At 44.2% G+C, this 6,111-nt stretch overlaps 1 pseudogene; it reads left to right on the plus strand.

The window, feature by feature from the left end:
* The first annotated feature begins 4,444 nt into the window (after window positions 1-4,444).
* On the plus strand, window positions 4,445-5,646 carry LOC129148024 (ADP-ribosylation factor-like protein 2; annotated as a pseudogene).
* The last annotated feature ends 465 nt before the right edge of the window (window positions 5,647-6,111 follow it).

Raw genomic sequence — 6,111 nt, forward strand, 5'->3', positions numbered from 1 at the left:
ACCAAGAACAGGAGGGAAAGTGTGAATGCTGACCTGGAGTGAGAGCTTCAAAAGCGTCCTTTGGCATGCATGGCTTAGTATCAAGTGGTGTCATCAAGCTGTCACAAGACACAGGAACAAACTTGCTTAGGACTCTGTCACTTGCCCCTTCCAGCTGCCCCCACTCTGTTCCTGGTAGCTCTGCACCTCTGGGACCTTGTACTCCCCATAACCCAGGATCTCTGTCTTGGTGATTGTACAACCTCCTCCTCATCTGCAGGCTGCTGGGACCTCCATGCTATTCAACACATCAGACTCAAGCCTGGGGAGTAGCCAGGCCCCTCAAGGCCAGCAGAACTACCTCCCCAAGAGCAGTTCACCAAGGTAGCTGCCCCAGCTTCCTGAAACATTACTATTCCCCCTTCCCTTGGGGGCTGCTCCCTTCCGCTTGATAGTAGGAACCCAAAAGGAAGAGGATAGCTGGCAGAATCCTCTGGCAACCTAGCAATAGGTACCAGTTATTCTGCACAAACGCTTTTGGGATTCCCTCTTTGTACCAGAGATGGGAGTGGAATGCTAGTGCCAACTTAGGGCAAACTGGTGGGACCTGAGTGAGCCTTGACCGTCCCCCTGACCTTACAGCCCATCAGGGAAATGCCTCCTCCACTTGGGAAATCTGTCTCGTCCTTCTTCACTTGGCAAGAGTCAATGACTTTAACTCTTTTTTATCAGCTTGGGGCCTGAATTCTTCAGCCAAGCAAGAGAGAATGCCCCGCCCCGCCCCGCCCCCAAAGACCAGCTACATCCCCTACCTAAGCACAGAACATGGAGAAGGGCTGACCCAGATTGGGTCTTCCTCCACAGGGATTCCTTAACAAAATCAGGGCCCGAGGCCACCTCCTTCTAGGAAAGATGAGAAGAGGGGTTAAGTTCTTTATGAACATAAGGAGGTAACTGGAGGAACCCACTGTGACTTGAAAATAAATAGGTTTCACGTGCAAGTGTTTGGGGAAATTTCCATGGATGTGCAAAAAAAAAAAACCTTTTGGCCTCTCTCCACTGCTTCTCCCAAGCTCCTTCAACTTAATGACCCCTGCCCAACAGGTTGGGCTGGCCCAGCCTGGAAAAACGTACCAATTCCTAACTTCAGCCTGACCTGCATTGTGTGTGTGTATGTTGAGTGAGCCAGTCAGCTAGCAAGTCTTCTTAGAGTTAAAGGAGTGGGTACTGGCAAAGAGCCAACAGATTCTTGGCCTACAAGCATTGCTTCTGTGTGAATTATTATGCCATCTGGCTGCCAATGGAACTCAAAACTTGGAAGGCAGAAGACAATGTTATCTGGGATTCACCATGCCCAGCACCCAAAGTGCCAAATTCCAGGAAGACAAGACCTTAGCCAATGACAACTCACCCTCCCCTACTCCACCTCCTTCAAAGTCTAGCTTAGGCGTAGGAGGTGGAAAAAGATCACAGAGTCTCAGGACATCCAAGTCAAGAGATCCCCTTTGAACTAAATGTTTCTATCCTTGGGGACTTGATTAAGTAACCATTAACCACCAGGCCAGCCCCAGACTTAATGGGGATTACTGACTCACAATGGCCTGGAGTTGGACCTGAAACATGTCCCATTGGAATTGGAAACACAGGGGGCGGAGAAAGATATTATAGAAAACTTCACTTTCAGAATACTTTGGAAAGGACACAGATTCACACAGACCACTCTCTGGAAATTATCAAAGCAGGAAAGGAGGGCAAGGTGGTGAAATAATCCAGAATTTCAATACTTTCAAATATTCTTAGCGATACTGACCTGTGATGATGTGGTTCCTGGGAAAGCCAGGACTCTTGAGACATTTGTGTAATTTATTTAATTTAAATGCCTTTCTCCTTTTGTTCATTTTGGTAATAAAGTGCTTTTGAAATGCGAATAAATGCGTGTATTTGGGTGGTTTTCCAGAAAGGATAAACAAATCACCTCCAAGAAAAGCTGGCCTTGCTTTTCACTGTCCTGGGGGGAAAGGAAGCAACAGGAGCTAAGAATTCAACATGAGACTCTCAGCTCCCCTCCAGGTTCTGGTTTTCCACTCCCAGCAATGAATAAACTCCATGATCCAGCTGAGGAGCAGAGATTAGGGTAAGAAGACTGGGCTAAGAGACCCACATACTCAGGACCAGTTCCCAGAGCCCACTCTGTGATTTCTGTGACGAAAGTCCCATCATCTCTCTGTATACCTTTCACATGCTAATTCTTCAACATTCATGAGATGTCTGTTCAAGGCCAACCCATCAAACCTCAACAAAGCTTTCAGAATCCTTGGTTTGAGGGAACACACATCTAGTCACAGCTTTTCCTCCCCAGTTTGTGAGAAAATGCAAGGAGCATAAAGCCATAGGACTCAACTGTGCAATGAGTTAGGATGGCTCCCAAAGTTGTTTGCTAACAATAGGAAATAAGAGGAGTCAGAAAAACAACAAAGGTGTGAAGGAGACAGAAATGAAGTGGAAAGAGATAGACTATAGATAAGACAAAGCCCAGAGCAAGTACAAGAAGGGAATTAATAACTATCAGAGTAGAAAATAAATGACTAAAAAAAAATACAAAAGATCAATGAATCCAGGAGCTGGTTCTTTGAAAAAATAAACAAGATTGACAAACCTTTAACCAGACTCATCAAGAAAAAGAGAGAGATGATACAAATAATAAAATCAGAAATGAAATCGAGGAAGTAACAACTGACATCACAGAAAAACAAAGGACTGTTTTAGAATACTGTGAGCAACTAAATGCCAACAAATGGGCAAAATGGACAAATTCCTAGGAGTATTCAATCTTCCAAAACTGATTCAGGAAAAATCAGAAAACCTGAATAGATCTATTACAACTCGTGAAATTGAATCAGTAATCAAAAAAATCTCCCAGCAAACAAAAGTCCTGGACCAGATGGCTTCACAGGTGAATTTTACAAATATTCAAACTGTAGGGAGCAGTTGTAGAGTTAAGCCTCGGATTGACCTGTGGCAGAGCCACAAACAAGTCCCAGTTTAGAGGACAGAGCCCTCTTAGCATAATTAAGCTTGAAGTTATGGCCCCCCCCCTCGTTCCTTCCTGGGTAGCTAATGGGCTGTGGGAAGTGCAGCAAGTGCTGCCAAAACATGTGAAACTCACAAGAACATTGTAACTATGGTGACCACTACCTTGTTTACCTCTGGCTACAAAATAAAGCCTCAGCTTGCTGGCTGGATCCTTCTCTGTGGCCTCATCCAGGCACAGGAGATCCACCGAGCCCCAGCTATATTCTCTTCATCTGTTTTTTCTTTAATCCTTAGCCGACCTCCACTCAGGCTCACCGAACCCTTGGCTGTGCTGGCACGGCACACAAACTATTCCAAAAAATTCAAGAGGAGGGAAGACTCCCAAGCTCATTTTAGGAATCCAGCATATCCTCATTCCAAAACTAGATAAAAACACTAAAAACAAAGAATATTATAGGCCAATGTCCCTGATGAAGATAGATGTAAAAATCCTCAACAAAATATTAGCAAACTGGATCCAGCAATACACTGAAAAAAATTATACACCATGATCAAGTGGGATTTATTCTGGGGATGCAAGTTTGGTACAATATTCACAAATCAATAAGTGTGATAAGCAAAATGAAGGGTAAAATCACATGCAGAAAAAGAACTTGATAAAATCCAACATCCATTTATGATTAAAAAAAAAACAAAACTCCCAGCAAAATGGGAATAGAATGGTCATACTTCAACATAATAATGGCCATATATGACAAACCTACAGTCAATAGCATACTCAATGGGCAAAAATTAAAAGCATTTCCCTTAAAATCAGAAACAAGACAAGGATGTCTGTTTTACCACTCTTATTCAACATAGTACTGGAAGTCCCAGTCACAGCAATTAGACAAGAAGAAAAAATACAAGGCATCCAAATTGGAAAGGAGGAAGTAAAACTGTTATTATTCACAGATGTCATGATATTGTACATAGAAAACCCTAAAGACTCTACCAAAACACTACTAGATCTAATAAATGAATTAAGTAAAATAGCAGGATACAAAGTTGATATTCAGAAATTGGTGGTATTGTTATACACCAATAATAAACTATGACAGATAAATTTAAAACACAATCCCATTTACTATTGCAACAAAAAATATAAGGTACCTAGGAATAAATTAAAACAAGGAGGTAAAAGAAAATTATAGGACATTGAAGAAAGATTGAGGAAAATATAAACAAATGAAAGTATATACCATGTTCATGGATTGGAATAATTAACATCATTAAAATGCCCATATTCCCAATCCCAACACAATTCCTATTAAAATACCAATGGCATATTTCACAGATCTAGAACAAATATTCCAAAAATTCATATGGAACCAAAAAAAGATCCTGAATAACCTCAGCAACCTTGAGAAAGAAAAACTAAGTTGGAGGAATCATGATATCTGATATCAAAGTATACTACAAGGCCACTGTAATCAAAACAGCCTGGTACTGGCATAAGAACAGGCATATAGATCAATGGAATAGACTAGAGAACCCAGAAATAAACCCATGCCTTTATGAGCAAGTAATATTTGACAAAGGAGGCAAGGGCATACAATGGCATAAAGACAGTCTCCTCGGAAGAAGATGAAGCAGAAAGAGCCGGAGCTGCAACTGCTCATACTCGGCCTGGACAACGCTGGCAAAACAACTATCCTCAAGAAGTTCAATGGAGAAGACATCGACACCATCTCCCCAACCCTGGGCTTCAACATCAAGACCCTGGAGCACCGAGGATTCATGCTGAACATCTGGGATGTTTGTGGCCAGAAGTCCCTGCGGTCCTACAGGCGGAACTACTTTGAGAGCACTCACGGCCTCATCTGGGTGGTGGACAGCGCCAATCATCGACCGCCAACGCATGCAGGACTGCCAGCGGGAGCTCCAGAGCCTGTTGGTGGAGGAGCGCCGGGCTGGAGCCACCCTCCTCATCTTTGGTAACAAGCAGGACCTGCCTGGGGCACTATCTTCTTCTTTTTTTTTTTTTAATATATTTTATTGATTTTTTACAGAGAGGAAGAGAGAGGGATAGAGTCAGAAACATCGATGAGAGAGAAACATCGATCAGCTGCCTCCTGCACACCCCCTACTGGGGATGTGCCCGCAACCAAGGTACATGCCCTTGACCGGAATCGAACCTGGGACCCTTGAGTCCGCAGGCCGATGCTCTATCCACTGAGCCAAACCAGTTTCGATTGGGGCACTATCTTCTAACGCCACTCGAGAGGCCCTGGAGCTGGACTCCATCCGAAGGCACCACTGGTGCATCCAGGGCTGCAGCGCTGTCACAGGAGATAACCTGCTGCCGGGCATCGACTGGCTGCTAGATGACATTTCCAACCGAATCTTCACAGCCGCTCGAGATGCCCCCACCTCGCAGTCCGGGCCCCAGACCCTCACCAAGCACCACCCATGGGGGGGTGGGAATAAGCCAGCCCAACTAACACTCCACGCCCCCTTTGTAACCTGCTGCTGCTGCCCACTGCTGCTCCACGGCCAGCCCAGATCCCATGGCAGGTGAGCTCCTGCCCTGGCTGTCACCCTGGCTCATGACCCGGCCCACCTGCAGCTGCCATTCCAAGAGGCAAGGGCTGAGGCTGGGAGGGGGCTGCCTCTGCTGCTATGGAGACGGTGGCCTCCTCCTTGCTCAGCTGCGAGAATAAACTGTTCCTTGTCCTGAAAAAAAAAAAAGACAGTCTCCTCAATAAATGGTGTTGGAAATATGGACAGGTATAACCAAAAAAATGAAATGGTTACTATAAGCTATGTACTCTTCTAAGTGCTTTACATGTATTCACTCGTTTAACCTTCCCAACAGCCCTAAGAGGTACATACTCTTATTACCCAAAGGACCTGTCAAGGTTTTGTATACTAGATCCTGAATTCTTCCAGTTTCCTCCAATATTTAGGTAGAATTCTCCAGACTAACATCCAATTTTTCTCCCATTTTTTTGACCTGGAATCACTAAGAAACTAAAACTGCCCTTTTTCTAAAGCCATGCAAGCTAAAACTGGACAACTGAGTATTAACTTTAGAGAGATCACTATAACAGCTGATAT

This window comes from Eptesicus fuscus, chromosome 22 (assembly GCF_027574615.1).
Source record: "Eptesicus fuscus isolate TK198812 chromosome 22, DD_ASM_mEF_20220401, whole genome shotgun sequence".
NCBI lineage: Eukaryota > Metazoa > Chordata > Mammalia > Chiroptera > Vespertilionidae > Eptesicus > Eptesicus fuscus.